The sequence below is a fragment of the Caretta caretta genome, chromosome 11, assembly GCF_965140235.1.
Source record: "Caretta caretta isolate rCarCar2 chromosome 11, rCarCar1.hap1, whole genome shotgun sequence".
Taxonomy (NCBI): domain Eukaryota; kingdom Metazoa; phylum Chordata; order Testudines; family Cheloniidae; genus Caretta; species Caretta caretta.
In genome coordinates, this window is record NC_134216.1 from 30485185 (window position 1) to 30501584 (window position 16400).

A 16400-nucleotide genomic window follows, 5' to 3' on the forward strand; every position below is an offset into this window, starting at 1 on the left:
GTTCACATCTATATAAATGCTACTTGCATCTGCAGCGCTCTCCATGATGCCCTGTTATTTTATCTTAATTCGGATCAAAATAATAATGTAATTCAAATTTATTCATTTCAACTCTTTTGTGATATTTTGTGATTTTTTGGACACCTTTTCAATAGGAACCATACACCACCAGTGTCATCATTAAAAACAAAACAAACAAAATCTTGATTACCTCTGACCGGAGCTAAATTTGAACTGGTACCCTAAACATGAATTGCTACGTACCTTAAATCTGCTTACCTAAGCAATGTTTCCCCTTTTGCCAATGCTTTCTGAAGAGTGAAAAATATAATCCTGTGAGCATCTTCCCTTCACCTGATTGTAGAACAGAATTCAAGTGTAAAGTTCAAAGTACAAATGTTTTTTAAAAAAAATATGGTAACGACCACATCTCCAAATCCAATGGTAAAGTCCAAGCTCTGGAAAGAATTTCCTGAGATCACCATGAAAATAATAGGCCCGTTCCTATTTATAGGAGACCATTTACTATAGAGAGAAGTGTTTATTTCAGTGATAAGCACTACACTCATTAGTACATGTTTGCAGGGTCAAATCTAACAGAAATAAATCTTTGTATATGGTGCAAAACACTAAACTTCACAATATATGCACAGTGAAATTCAAAAACCTCAACATTTTAAATTTCCACAAAATTATTCCATTTTGCAAAAAATCCTACATAATTATCCTAATTTTCAAGAAATAATGGCAACATTTTTGAAATTTTGAATTTTCATTTTGATACAAATCAGTTTTCAAACTGAAACAGCAATACGTCTTATGTTCCAATGTGGAAATTGCCATTTTGCCAACACTGAATGAAAAGTGAAATTTGAGACTTCCAAAACAGCACTGAACAACACATTTGGGTTGCTGTTTTGGCTTTTTTTAATTATTATATATATAAACTAAATATAATTAAAAATCGATAGACTCATTCAATTTTATAAAGGATGTCCTCCAAGGAAAAATCAACAACTCAACAGTACTGCTGGCAATATACCCCAGAATGATATTAGTCTTTTTCCCAACTGCATCACAATCTTTCCTCATGTTCAATTTGTGATCCACTATAACCCCCAGATCCTTTTTCAGCAATACTACCATATAGCCAGTTTATTCACCATTTTGAAGTTGTGCATTTGATTTATCCTTCCTAAGTGTACTACTTTGAATTTGTCTTTATTGAATTTCTTCTTGTTTAATCCAGACCAATTATCCAATTTGTCAAGGTTGTTCCGAATTCTTGTGCTGTCTGCTGTCCGCTTAGTGCTTGCAACCCCTCCCATCTTGGTGTCATCCAGAACTTTCATAAGCATACTCTCCACTTCATTATCCAAGTCAAGAATGAAAATATTGAATAGTACCAGACTCTGGACAGACCCTTGTGGAATCCCATGGTCAGTTAATTTAATATAGACAGGCAGCCTGAGGTGACCATTGCAATGAAATTCTTGCCCTATTGAAATCAATGGAAAAACATCTATTAACTTCAATGGTGCCAGGATTTCATCATAAGTTTTGATTTGAGCTTTTTGGCTGCTGAAATCCAGTTAAACCATTGAATACTAAGAACTGTAAACCTCTCTAGGCTGTTTTGTATTGGCATGAGGATGGCCACAGTCTATGCGATTTTATTCAAATTACGTGTGTCCTTCCAGCACAAGGAAGTTGCAAATGTGGCTTTCACTTGAACAAATTTGAACATCGTGGGTCAGTATGTGATTGCATGGCCCAGGTCCCAGTTCTATCCACATTGCTTCCACATGGCCTGTTACAATACAGTAATATTTGAATACCTATATTTAAAGTAATCAGGTTGAGGGACATTGATCTCAGGTGGTTTTACTAAAGAAGGAAAAATGTACACAAGGAAGAAGAATATCTGGTACAGATTTTTAGTGTACCTCATTAATTTCTCCTGAACTGTAGACATTCTTTGATTGTGATACTCTTTAATGGCAATTCTTAATTGTTGACATTAAAAATATGCTGAGCTGAGCAAAGAAAGGAATTCTGGCTACAGTGCACACTTTACTTCCTATTCTCAGAAATTAAGCATAATGGGCACAGTGGCTTAATAACCTCTCTCAAGAACCATAGTTCAATCCCAAGTGCCATCAGAAAGGTTAGGTATTTAAATCTTGGCAAATAGGCAGTTTATGAATCTCAGTGCACACAGGAAATGGAGTCAATTCTTGAGACTACAGAAAATCCAGAAAGGAAAAAAAAAAAAGGATCTTCTTGTGTATAAATGCAGACACTCCTGCGCAGCTATGCCTCTTCCTGTGTGTGAAGTAAATGAATATCAGCCATAGTGGTGTGATTTAGTAAGTATTCTGACTTTATGAATGCATTAGGAAGGAGGAAGTATTTGGCTCTCCTGGTAACCCCAAATAACTGTTATGACTGACCCTGGACAGTTCAGAGATTGGAATCCACTCTGAGTTGGATGATAGGATCTCCTGTTGGCCAGCCTCAAAACATGGGGATAGGGTCACTGGGGCGGATAAAATGGATTACAGGGCCCAACTGGAAACTGCCTGTAAGGATGTGACTCTTACCCAGTGAAAAGAGACGCTGTCATGTCTGTTATTGTTTTATGGTTATGATCTGAATAAAGTTTGGCATTGATTACAGTATTAAAATAATTAATGGTGCAGCATTTATAATTTAACCACATCTGCCCACTGAGATGCTCTTGTAAACAGCTGAACATAATTTAAAACAGAATTTAAAACTCTTTTCATGACGCATTACAGAGAGGCCAGGAGGGCAAGGAGATCCCCAAATTCCAGCTGGTGTGCTCCCATCTTCAGCACTTACCTAGAGGATGTGGGAATGGCTGAGGTGTGGACTGGCAGCAGGAGAGCTACCACCTTACTTTGCCCATGCGACATTCAAGGGAAAGGGGGAAGAAAAGGGGCATTAAAGTAGGAAAACTGGAGTTTAGGGAGTAAAAGGAAAGTGAGGAGTTGGGAAAAGGGGTTAGGGAGGTACCTCTCTGCTCTCGGTTTCTTTTTGGCCTTCCTTTCTTCTTGTGTATTTCTCTTCCCTCTCCCTTTCTTTTTTCCACTCCCTTCACTTTTCTTTCCCCTGTTAATCTCCCATTAGCCACTTTTCCCCCTTCAATTTTCTTTGCTCTTTTCCTCTGCCTTTTTCTCTTTCCCCTCATAATCTATAGCCATCCATGTTCCATTTTTTTAATCACAGACACTTTAATAAACAAGAAACATTCTAAAAATGTATATTTTTAATTCTTGCCAACGTATTGCCTTAATACGCTGACTCAGCACTGGCAGCGGGAGCCGTATTCCTGGAAGTGATCGGCATGAAGTGCTGCTTCTAGCTGTGTCAATGCATTATTATGCAGGTCAGTTTTACCAGCCACAGTGTGGAAAAACACAACAGGGGACTGCACTCCAAAATGGGCCGTATTAAAGTGCGAAATTAAATATCTCATCAGGGGAATTCATACAATGGGCAGTTACACTGTACAGAATGTACTTCACATTTTTCCCCTTTCCGTTCACTAGCACCTTAAAAATCAAACTCTCCTTATATCACTTTGGAAAACAATCATAATCTACAGCCCTTTACATGAACCACTTGCAGTTTATGATATACGTTTTTACACTGATTTTCTCCCCTGTGCCCTCTATCTTTCCCTCTCTTTTATGGACTTCTTGACATCAATGCATTAGAATCAGCATTAATGTTATCTGCCAGCTCTGTTGTATCTGGGAATTGCTGTGCTTGGTTACTCTAAAGCTTGTTCACTACATTATTCTTGCCTTTCAAAATTACGAGTTATTCAAACTATAGAACAAAACAGAACAAATCCTGCCGCAAACCTAATAAATTGCTTTAAACCATGCCTTATAAATGTCTTGGGGCTGAACTAGAAACTGTGGAGTTTGTTAATAGATGACTTCCAGCACTTGCATTTCGAGCTATTAGAATTGTTTAGTGGATATTTTCGTGGTAACAGGCGAACCTCCTTTTCCTAATTATCAGATATTAGCTAATATCCGAAAAGTTCTACGAATATTTGTCCTTGTGACTCTGCTTTAGTTTTGATCTACATTTACAATGTTCAGCATAAAACAAAGGAGTCCAGTTTTAGATATGATATTCATAAAAAACAAGACAGCAGAGAGCATTGTGTAGAATAGAAACATTAAATGCAAAATATTTACTACATAATTAATACAATTTATATCAAAATAATGAACAATTCTTTAGGTTCTTCCCCCTTTGCTCTACTCAACACACACATCACCTAATACAAATTTCTTAAAGGAATCCAGATGTGGTAATTAACCAGGAGACCAACTGCCTGTGGAAATCCAATAAATAGTTGGGAAAAGCCTGATCAAAAACTCAAATTTTCCTTTGTGCCTGGAAACTGGCAAGTCTTGGGTTCTGACAGACCTCTAAAATAAGCAGTTAATAAGATGAGGACCTGTTACTGGGAACTACCAGTCCAAATCCCCATAAGTTCAACCCTGATGAACAAAAGCTAAAGCATCTCTGTGGTCCATAACTGTTGCAGAAGAACACATGGGAAGACTATTCTGAATTAGCTAGATCATTTAGGGCTTTAAAAAGTGTTGATCAAATCACCAAAAAGCACTGGCAACCACTGTACAACACTGGTATAATATCAATCAGCACATTGATGACAGTCCACCTTGTCTCTGTCTTTCCTTAAGCCTCGTGTACTTGTTGAATACGAGGGCTAAGACAAGACTGACCCACTAGTAAAAGTCCTGAAGAAAGGAGAAGAGACTTGTGGAATCTGTCCAATAAGTAATACATGAAGCCATCTTAGTGACACCACATTAAAAAGAGTCAGCAATACCTCAACTAATAGTACTGGGGTCCAGTGACAAATCTAATCATTACTATTGACATCTGAACTATCCATTGCCCCCAGATCACCTAATATCACAGCTAATGCTGACTTTGTGCCTGTCACGACCTGCACCTTATGGGGCACAAGCCGTATTCACCACCGATGTCCTCGGGTCACTAGTGCAGCCTTTTTTAACCCTTCTTCTCAGGACACTTGCTGAAATAATCGGGCAATCCTGGCTGTTTTTCTTAACTCTATTTCAAGGTTCCTGTAGAGCTCTTCAAAACCCACGGATTGACAATGCCTTCCAAATCCTTGGTTTGACAAAACCCTAAACTTCTATTTAACCCACGTGAACATAATTCAATACAAAACAAACAAAAACAAAACAATAACATTCAGTAACCTTCCTACTTTATACTCTGATAGGAACAGCCTAAGCTTAGAAGAGCCCAGCAGTTCTTCCTCTCCTCACAGCAGCCAACCAACAAACCTTCCCTCCATCTTCCCAGGAACTACTGATCCTTCAAATTCAACCACCCCCCTCCACAAAGTTCTAAATGAGCAATCCACCCAGAAGCCCAGGTCCCTGTGTCTCCATGCACCCAGCAGCGTGTGCTCTTTTTGGTCTTCCTTCCCTAACATACCCCATCATACAATTTCACTAAACGTTTATTCTAAGACAGTATCTCATATCAAACAATTTAAAAATCAACATAGCTCCTTCTCCACAGTGCCATGTGCAGGTCTGAAGCTCAGCGGACAAAAATCCAGTAGACTGAAAAGTCAGGTGCAGCTGGAATTGTCTTCTCACTAATCTTTCCCAAAAAAGCGAGATTAGAGACTGGGCAGTAATTGGTGATTGAAAATACTGTCAACAGTTTGTCTTCCCTAAAGGAGGAAATAAAGATCTCCATCTGATATGAACCCAAACATTCATAAAACAGGATATCCCTCAACTCCCAACAGCTCAATAATCCACACAGTAAAGTGTATGGAAATCAATTTATGTAAGTCAAATGAATAAATGAGTCAATGCTGCTGAGGCTAGAAACCGTCGTTCCAAAAAGCCTAGACGTTTTAGACTATTAAGCCGAACTGTGGTATAGTGAACCATAACTTGGTGGAGTTGAATTGTGCACTCTTTTGGTTGTTTGGATTTTTTTAAATGTTGATTTAGTTTATAAAATTTTTCAGCATCCATCAGTTCTCTATCCTGATTCTTTTCTACAAGTGGCTCTTGTTCTTAATATTAAAATTGGTTTGCCTTGGAGTAAGTCTCATTCAGAAAAACAAATTATACAAGTCAGCTCAGTCCAAACATATTTCAAATAAGTAGGAGATGTCTTGTGTTTGAGTTCAGCTGCTGATCATCAAATAGAATGTGAACCTGAATCCAGAGGCTGGGCCATTTGTTGAATCAGCATGACTGCACATACCACTTCCCTCTCTGGTCACAGCCAGTTTTGTGGCTGCTCTAATCTGCTATGGGCAATGTATGACATTTAACACCCCTATTTCCGGTGTTCTTTCGAGGGCTCTGTGCCCTGAGAACATAACTGAGGGCTAAATCAAGACCATGCTGTGTAACTTCTGCCACCTAGAAAATTATATAGATGTGTAGATGGTAATAGATAAGTAAACTATTTACACTAAGTTCCTTGGGCCTGGGGCCATGTCATCCTCTTATGTTTTATATACCACTAAGCATTAAAAAGGCACCACCTTTGCTATATTTTTCTAAATAAAAACAGGTTACCACACATAAAAATGTTTCAATACTTTACTTTCAGAGTTGAACATAGATTAACATATTATTACACGCACATTTTACTTTTAATAAAATACTGTGGTGGCTACCTAATAGCATAGAGTCCTTTTTGTCTACAAGGTAAGCAATGGGAAAAGTGATTTCTGTATATAATGTCGCTGTACTTTTCTCTTCTTATGTACCTAAAGTAAGCAGAATTTAAAGTAAAAAAGTGAGAACTAGAGGGACTATAATCTTATTTTTTTCCACAGGCAAGATACAGAGCGATAACTCAGAATGGTATGTCCCCATTCTTCCTTGCTAATTCATCTCAACTCTGACCTTCCTGGAAACCAGGACCTCCTGGGTAATATGGTAATTTAATGGGAATGCTTATATGCTGAATTCTGTGGGATGGGTTGGCTTTGTGAAATATGATGTGGTTTACTTTTAACTAGAGCTCAGCTGGGACCTAAAATGGAACTGGAAACAGGCCTCCAATGGAGAGAGATAAATGCCTAATTTACTGTCCCACTTAATCCAGCACTTTTTCTTTAAGTCATTATCTCTTATTCCTCATTATTGTGGAAGGGCAGGGATGAAAGACATGTGCAGTGAAACCATGATTGGAGCACTTCTGTTTGTAATAGTCACAGCTCACACAATTTATCATTTAAGAGAAACAGTTCAGTTTAGTTGTTACATGAAAAATTAAAGGCAAATATTATAAGGACTAGTAATCCACACCTGGCTCCACATTTATCTTAACACGGAGAATACTGTAGACAACTATAACTGAAAATCTGGTTCCCAGCGCATCATTTATATAATAAATTATATTACTTATTATTATAAATAAAGGTAGGGGTGTAAGTAAAAAGAAATTACTTCTGTAATTAAACCTCCTTTTCTGCTGCACATATGGCTGTTTGACATTTCTACAATATGTAACATGGTGTATTTAAGATACTCAAATTGACAAAAACATACAGAGTCATAAACACATTCAGTCAAGTTCTTCCTGAACGGTCAGTCAGTCACTGGCAGTTGCCCTCTCTGTTTGGCTAGATTTTGAGTCCCATTTGTGATCTGTATCATCAATCATCAATTTTAGCTCCCTCTTCTGAGGAAACGGTTTATCTGGTAGCTGCCTGGCAGACATCCAAAAGTGATTTTCAAACAGCACAGTCAATCAATAGCTGGACAACATGGTTAGAAGAGAAGCCAACTGCACTCTGGTTCAGCTATTAAAAGCTCAGGGAAGGTCCATACTTGCTTGTTCAATAACAGACATGCATTCAAGGGAAGAGTCCCCTTGTGTTGACTAGTCACTAGCCACCTATATCTTATTTAATTGCCTACTGGTTTGGATTTTACAGTGTTTTAATGTTTCATACCACTTGCTTGTTGACTGTTTCCTGCATATCCTTATTGTGTGGTCTCTTCACTCTTGCAGCTGAGCAAGGTAGTTCTTATTGACAAAGCCAGCTTCAACAAGTGGAGATATCTCCTAAGTTATGGCCTAACAAATTATGGCAATGTCAAGCCAGACCCAGGTTTGGGGTTGGTAGGAGACAGCAACATCTGTGGTGAGTGATCGAAGGGTCCAGCTGGGCAGTAAAGGGCCTGTAGAAAGGACAGTAGTACCTCTGGAAGGCTTGCTGATATTCTGCAATGGAAGTAGCAGTGCCACACACCTGCAGGACCAGAGATCACAGGCACATTGCCAAATTCCTATGATGGAGCAGAACTGCCACAAAGAGAACCATCATCACTGGTTTCACTTCAGTACTTGGCAAGGGTTACTTGTACGGTGACATGATTATATGCTGTTGCTGTATAAATAAAGTTTTGGCCATTTAAACTTCCAAACACGTCTCTGTCCTTTCACTGCACTTTGGCACTTGGAAAGAAATAAGAATCTCAGCCAGACAAGGGGAAAAAAAGATCTATAAGTTTGGACTGCCTCAGGGCAGTAGTAACAGACTTGTCATGTGCCTATTAAATTTGGTATTCATTAAGAAAAGTGTCTTTTTAGTACCTTAGCAAACTTGTGCAGCCAGTACACATGGTATATACTATCTGCTTCTTCTGATCCACAGATTGCCTTCCCATCAATGCACAAATGAATATATGTCACATGAATTTCTTTGTTTTACATAGTGTTAAGGGGAAAATATATTCACTTACCAAATGGCACTGCGAAATGACAGGTTGCAAGGCACAAATTGTTTAAACACTGGAAAATGTCTTCAGGGTGCCCTCACACTGTGAAACCCAGATAAGAATATCTCTTCACGACAACCCTCTTACCCACCCTGTTGTGAAGACTATGTAAACAAAAGATGTGATTTATAAAATATTACAATTTTAAGATGTATATTAGCTAGTAAATATCTTGCAAGTTTCAAATTCTAATTATTACTCTATACTGGTTTAAAAATCAACCACATGTAAATATCTGTAGGCCCTTCTTGCCTGAATATTAAAAAAAATAGCTAAAATATTTATGTATTGAGAGGAGCGATCTTCTTACTTGAAACCATTTCTTAATGGTGCTCATCTCACATACAAAATAATTGAGAGAGTCATTTTTCTACTGGGTTGTTCTTTTTAGAAAGAAACAGTCAAGCACTTCTGCACATAATTTTCTCATTGACATATTTTAAACTTTCCTTAGAGTCTTTCCTATCACAGTGTATTTATGGTATTCAGCTCAAGCAGGCTTCATGGGAAAAAAAACCCAAACAAACAATTAACCAACTCTAGGACAAGCTGTCATTCTGAATAAGGTATTAAAAACTATGTAGATAAAAAGGAGTTGCAGAATAATATTTTGCAATCATATAGCGCCTGCCATTTTAGGATCTCCAAAACTTTATAATGAATTTATAATCGTTTCACTATTGTGTGGCAGAAGTAGTATCATTAATTCAATTACAGATGTGGAAACCGAGAGAGAAAGATAAGGGGCAGATTGTGGCCGGGCCTGCATGAGTGGAGAAGGTTGGATGAGGGTGTAGAGAACCTTGCAGGGGTCTTCCACTGGAATTTGTCTTGCTGAATCAGAGCAGGCCCTACATCTTAGTCTCCTTCCTACCACCACTATCACCACCTGTAATGTGCACGTACAGCAACTCAAAATCAGGGCCTAGGTGTCTCCAATTCAGAATTTAAACAATGGGGCTCCAAAATTTGTGGACATTTAAAAATTGGGGCCTACTTCACTTCACTCACATAGTCTTAGTCTGCCTTTGCCTTATACATATTGCCAATTCTCCCTGTAATCAGCTGGAAGAAATAGAAACATTTATAATTGGTACTGAGAACTCATGTGAAGATCGTATGGACACTATTCACTAGAAGTCTTAATAAAATGTCTGGGAGGTATAGTAGGTACAAACACAAAACGGCAAAATTCTGGCTGCTGCTGAGCATAAGCATACACTACAAGTCCAAAGTCAGCAGCAAGAACATGGAACAAAGGTTGGCCACCACGTCACAGGTCCTCTTCAACAGAAATCACAGACATTAATGATGACAAGACATCAATGGTGTTTGAGTTTAGCTGCATACACTCGCTAACCCAACAATGGCCTCTACAGACTGCAGATTACTCCTACTCTCCAGTAGGAATAGATTATGCAAGAAAGCTGTGTGTGTGTGTGTGTTCTTGCATTATTTATTTATGAATTTGCTTATAGCATGCATTGTGTCTTTTTTCAGGTACCAGGCAGAGTGTCATCCCATGTGTTGTGGTGGACAATAAAATGTAACCACATGATTATAATTAATCATAATAATAATGATATTAATGATGATGCATTTCTAGATTGCTATATGAAAGTAATATATTGGGTTATATCTATAATCATTAAAAGGAAGAGGTAGCAAGTGGTCCTATGAGGAACTAGAAGCATGTGCTCAAAGGAACGGGTAGGGGGAGGAGGGAATCACAAATATGTTACCAGTTTTTCATAGTAAAAAATTGTTTAAAGAGAAAATTTCCAGCCAGTGTTCAGTCATCACTAATTAGCATAGCTCAACTTTAAAAGATTTGGTCCTGAATCTACGAGTCAGAGACCGTTCTCAGAGGCCAGCCCAAGACTGTGGGGTGGACTCCCATAGGAAGTATGGATCATCGTAAACCTCACCATCTTCCATTCTAACTGCAAAGGGCACTTCTTTGACCTCATCTTCCCCAACATAAACATATAGTAACGTGTTTGTTATATATAGAGATACAGATATATAGGTATAGATATATATAAAATCCAAAACAAAACACTTCACTGCACACACTTCTCCCCCTGGGGAGAGGATGAGAGAGCAAATACATAACAGATGTAGTTACATTGCCTAATGCACTACTAAAAGGAGCTGAGATAACACCGTGATGAGTGTGGTTTAAAAACGTATATAGAATAGAAATCAACACTTAAATTGCTCTTTTTTTTTGTTCTTTTACATAAAAATAATCACTAATATGTACTGTAAACTTACCTATGTTTAGGTGTCTATGTTACAGATTAAGAAAATGGGAAATATGTGCTTGTTGTTGTTAACTGATATAAATTCATCTTCCATGGAGGATGGAAAAACAGCTCAGAACTGGGGTTGCTGCCAAACTGTCAGGATCCCAGGAATGAACCCAGGCCTACTGGATTTTTAGGGTGCCACCTTAGCTGCTGGTGCCTTGATGGTGCACTGAACCACTGCCCCTGACCAACAGCCTTAGTGCTAATGGCCTATAGGCTCACAGCAGCCACACTCCAGGCCCCTAACTGGATGGACTGGCTGCCATTTCATTGCATACATGGACTATATAAAGGGCCAAACAGGAAGAGGAAGCTGTTTGAGCAACAGACCATTGCCTGACGATCGCTGCTTAGATTGCCTTGCTTTGCTGCCTCATCTGACCCTATCATGTTGCCCAGCTGTCTCGCCTGACCCTGCCTTGGCACTTTGCATGACCTCACCTCCCCAACCCACTGATCCCACCCCCTTGACTAGACGTTCTGGCTACTGAACCCTGCAAGAACTTCAACCATTGCCCCAGATTGCTTCTGACACTAATTGACCTTGCAGCTACTCAATGACTCACATAGATTTGACTTCTGTTCTAGACTGACGCTAGCCCACTTCAGCCACTGGGCATCACAGTTTGCTCACTTTGGTCTCCACCTAGGCTCGCCCTACCCAAAAAGGGTATGGAACCACAGGTTCTCTGCAGGGGTTGGCACCACCATGTTGCGCGACGGACACTTGACAAAATTACCGTACTTAGTGACGGACATTGGGAGGGATATTCAATTTTTTGAAAATTACTACAGACCTCAAAATGTTTACCATGGACACTTGTGTCCATGTACGGATACGTTGCTGACCCCTGATACTGTGCCACAGGCACTCAAGGGGACACTGAGACTCCAGGAGCAGATTGCTTGCTTACATGAGGAAAACCAAGCCATACAGGCCATAGTGGATCAGCTTCAGGCAGAAAACCACACCCTGCAATAACTCATGGCCGGAGCCCCGGGCCCTTTAAATCGCTGCTGGAGCCCCAGGCAGTGCAGGCCAGGGAGTGCAGATGGACTGGCTGGGGGACGCTGAGCCCCCCAGCCCCACCCCTTCTGCCTGAGGCCCCGCCCCTTCCGGAGGGGCCAGAGCAGCCCCGTACTGGTAAGATCTGCATTTTACTTTCACCCCTGGACTACTCCCTGTAACAATCTTCCTGCCAAGTTTGCTTGGCCACCAGAAGCCCAAGAATTCTTCAGTCATCCAAAGGCAGCGTTCACCTCTGCCCCCATCCTCACATACCTCAACCCAAGTCAGCCGTTAATCTTGGAAACCCAGTGCATCCAATCTCACCATCGCGGTGATGCTGTCCCAGACACGGCCCCTCTACATACTGCTCACTCCTGCCAAGCACAATCATGAAATTTCAGACAAGGAACCACTTGCCATCAAAGTGGCTTTCAAGACCTGGAGGAATTATCTAGAACAGGGGCTCTCATCCTTTTTCTTTCTGAGACCCCGCTCGACATGCTATAAAAACTCCAAGGCCTGGTGGGGCAGAGGCCTTGGGCATAGGTGTAGTTTGACTTCTATGTGAGAGGGGGCCAGCGGGATTCGAGCCACCTCCACATGGTGGGGTCCAGTGAGGGAGTGCCATCTCTACCCCCTGACTCACCTCAGCAGGCCACCAGCCCGTCTGGGTTCGGGGGTGGGGGTGCGCAACCAAAAATTATAACTCAAAGGTGGGGGGCTTAACTCAAAAATTTGAAAACAGCTTAGAGTGCAGGGAGGGGGTACCTGGGGCTGTGTGCAAACACTGTGTGGCTGTGGGTGCAGGGAGGGGTGGCTAGGGTGTGTGTGTAGGCAGGGGGTAGCTTAGGGTGCACGGAGGGTGTAGCCGGGGCTGTGTGCGGGCAGGGGGGTAGCTCAGGGTGCAGGGAGGGGGTAGCTGGGACTGTGTGCGGGCAGAGGGCATAGCTTGGTGCAGGGAGGGCACAGCTTGGTGTAGGGAGAGGAGTATTAGGGGCTGGGAGGGTTCCCCTGCAGACCCTGTTTCAGGAGGGGTCTGCCAGCCACGAAGCCGAGTCTCCTAACCCGGGCAGCTCTTATGGGCTGCCTCTTCAGGAGCAAAGGGGGCTGGAAGTTGAGGAGCAGCTTCAACCAGGGGCACCAGCAGGAGACAAGGGAATGCTGCCACTGCCTGCTCCATGACACCAGCCAGAGCAGCAGCATCCCCACACTGCACGGCTCCACCTTCCCATCTCTGACCTGACCAGGGGGTGGGGACAGGAGATGCGGGGAAGGAATTGTGGAGCTGCCCCCACCCCCCGGGACTGCTGTGATCTTGCACTGCAGTTGGGGGAGAGAGGCAATGCCCTCCATGTCCCCAGCTCTGCCCACGGGCTCAGGGCTTCTGCCCCACAGGGAGCATCAGAGCTCGGGGCTCTGGGATTTAGCCCTGTGCCTCCTGGCTTCAGCCCCGGGGCCGTTCCGGGGATTAGGGCTTGAAAGGGCTCGCCCTGTTCAGATGTTCACCGATCACAAAAATCTAGAATACCCATGCTCTGCCAAAGCCCTGACCTAATGAAAGCTATGGTGGGCTCTTTTTTTTTTTCTAGGTTTAGAAAAAACTATCACATATCGCCCTAGCTCCCACAGTGGTAAGGCAGATGCTCTGTCCTGTGAAGGGGCATATGCCAATGATTCTAAAGGTGCTGAAGAAGAGCCTCCCTGCATTCTGAAACCACATCATTGCCTCTGAGGATCACTGCTGATTTGTTCACGACCATATATTCTACCCTACCAAATGACCCCTGTGCCCAGACACTCCAAACTTCCAACACCAACCCCTAGCATAAGTTCACACAAAAGGATGGACTCCTCCTCATTCACTGGCGCATCTACATCCCTCAAGGATGTCCCTGTTTGAAGGCCCTACATGTTTGACCTGAAGTGTCTTGGACTGCACGCTTCGGCCAGGCAAAGACCACTCTCATGGCACGTGGGTATTTCTGGTGACCAAAACTGTGATCCAAAGTTCAGGCCTATGTCAGGTCTTTTGCCACCTGCGTCCGTATCAAAGTTCCCCAAACTAAATCCGCTGGGATGTTAATACTCGCTGAGATCCCCTTGAAGACATGAGCTAACATTACCATGGACTTCATTGTCAAGTTAGTAGAATCTGAGGGATCCCATACCATACTGAGAGTAGTGGATCGTCTAACAAAGATGGCACCCTTCATTCTCTGTGCACATCTTCCTATCACCAAGAATACCGCTTGTTTCCTCATCACATGTGTCCCACCTCCACAGTTTCCCAGACCATATCACTTCACACCGGCCTTTCCAGTTTGTGTCTCAGTTTCAACAGGAGATAGTTCCATCTCCTAGAGGTGCATCTCCATGTATCGACTTCCTATCATCAAGAAAACAACTACCAGCTACAAAGAGTGAACCAGGTATTGGAATAATACCTGTGACGCTTCATGAACTAACACCAAAATTACTGGACCTCATTGATTCCATATATAGAATTTGTGTACAAAAATGCACACCATGTCTCAAACAAGAGAACTCAGCTTTTTGCAAATTATGGCTTCAACCCTCATTTTCACCCTGCACTGCCCACAGCACCCACAGGTCCCGCAGCTTCAGACCTGGTTCATCAAATCTGTCAGACACGGAAAGAGTTGAAACAAACCTAAATGTGGCCAAGACAGCATACAAACATCATGCTCACTGTCACTGACAGGAGGGCCCTATATTTACAGTAAGACAAAAGAATCACAGAAAAGTAGAACTGGAAGGGACCTTGATAGGTCATCCAGTCCTGTCCCTGGAGTGAGGCAGAAGTAAGCACACTGGACCCTCGCTAGAACGCGGGATTTGGAATCCATGCGCGGTATCACGTTAAAATGAATTGCAATTAAAATAATTAAATTTGGGATCCATGGCCGCGACCGCGTTATATGCGAATTCACGCTTTAAGACGCGTGTTCTAGCGAGCGTCCGGTGTATTATTTAGACCATCTCTGACAGGTGTTTGTGTACTCTGTTCTTAAAAATCTCCAATGACAGAGATTCCACAACCCCCATAGGTAATTTGTTCCAGTGCTTAACTACCCTTAACATTAAGAAAGTTGTCCTAATGTCTAACCTAAATCTCCCTGCAATTTAAACCCATTACTTTTGTCCTGTCCTCAGTGGATAAGGAGAACAATTTATCACGCTCCTCTTTACAATAACCTTTTACATACCTGAAGATTGTTACCATGTTCCCCCTCAGTCTTCTCTTCTCCAGACTAAACAAACCCAGTTTTTCAATCTTTCCTCAGAGGTCACATTTCCAGATCTTTAACCATTTTTGATGCTTTCCTCTGGACTTTCTCCAAATTTTCCACATCTTTCTTGAAGTGAAGTGCCCAGAACTAGACACACTACTCCAGTTGAGGCCTTATCAGATCTGACTATCAGCTAAACAAACATGTCAAGACATGTAGACTTGTATGTAAACTGGACCACCAGTACCTAGGACTCTATCAGATCTGCAGGCAAATCAACCCAGTAATCTTTGAACTTCAACTCACGAAAGCTCATGCTCAAATAAATTGGTTAGTCTCTAAGGTGCCACAAGTACTCCTTTTCTTTTTGCGAAGACAGACTAACATGGCTGTTACTCTGAAGACTACCTGAAGGTGCACCCTGAATTCCATGTCTCCTTCTTTAAACAATTCTACAACAATTCCTTTCCTGAACCTCAACCTCTGCCAGTCCCAAGTCCAAGGAGAGTACCGGGTCCATGACATCCTAAACTCTCAGATATGAAGAGGGAAGATACGGTACCTTGTTGACTGGAAAGTGTATGGGCCGGAAGAGCAATCCCCAGAACCAGCCCATTAAGTGCAGACTCCTAGAAAGGTCAGACTCTACCACAGAGCCCATTTGGACAAGCCTGGGCCTTTGGTGTCCCAATATTACTGCAAAGGAGTGGGGTGGTGTTAGGACTCCAGTATCAAACCCACGTCTGCCAGGTCCTTAGGCAGCATCCTTAGCCTCTCTGCCATGATGACACATTGAACAACTGCCCCTGACCAACAGCCTTAGTGCTTATGGCCTACAGACTCTCAGCAGCCACAATCCAGACCCCTGATTGGATGGACAGGCAGTACTCTCATTGGGTGCGTGAACTATATAAAGGCCCCAACAAGAAGAGGAAGGTATCTGAGCAACAGAATA

The 16400-nt window shown here is 42.0% G+C and overlaps 1 long non-coding RNA gene across 1 annotated transcript in view; it reads right to left on the minus strand.

Annotated features, from left to right (window-relative positions):
• Positions 1-279: 279 nt before the first annotated feature.
• LOC142068446 (uncharacterized) overlaps positions 280-16400 on the minus strand; it is a 331680-nt gene continuing 315559 nt past the window's right edge. Inside the window, exon 3 of the long non-coding RNA XR_012664277.1 lies at positions 280-354. This is a non-coding gene — a long non-coding RNA (uncharacterized LOC142068446). The remainder of the gene's footprint in view (positions 355-16400) is intronic.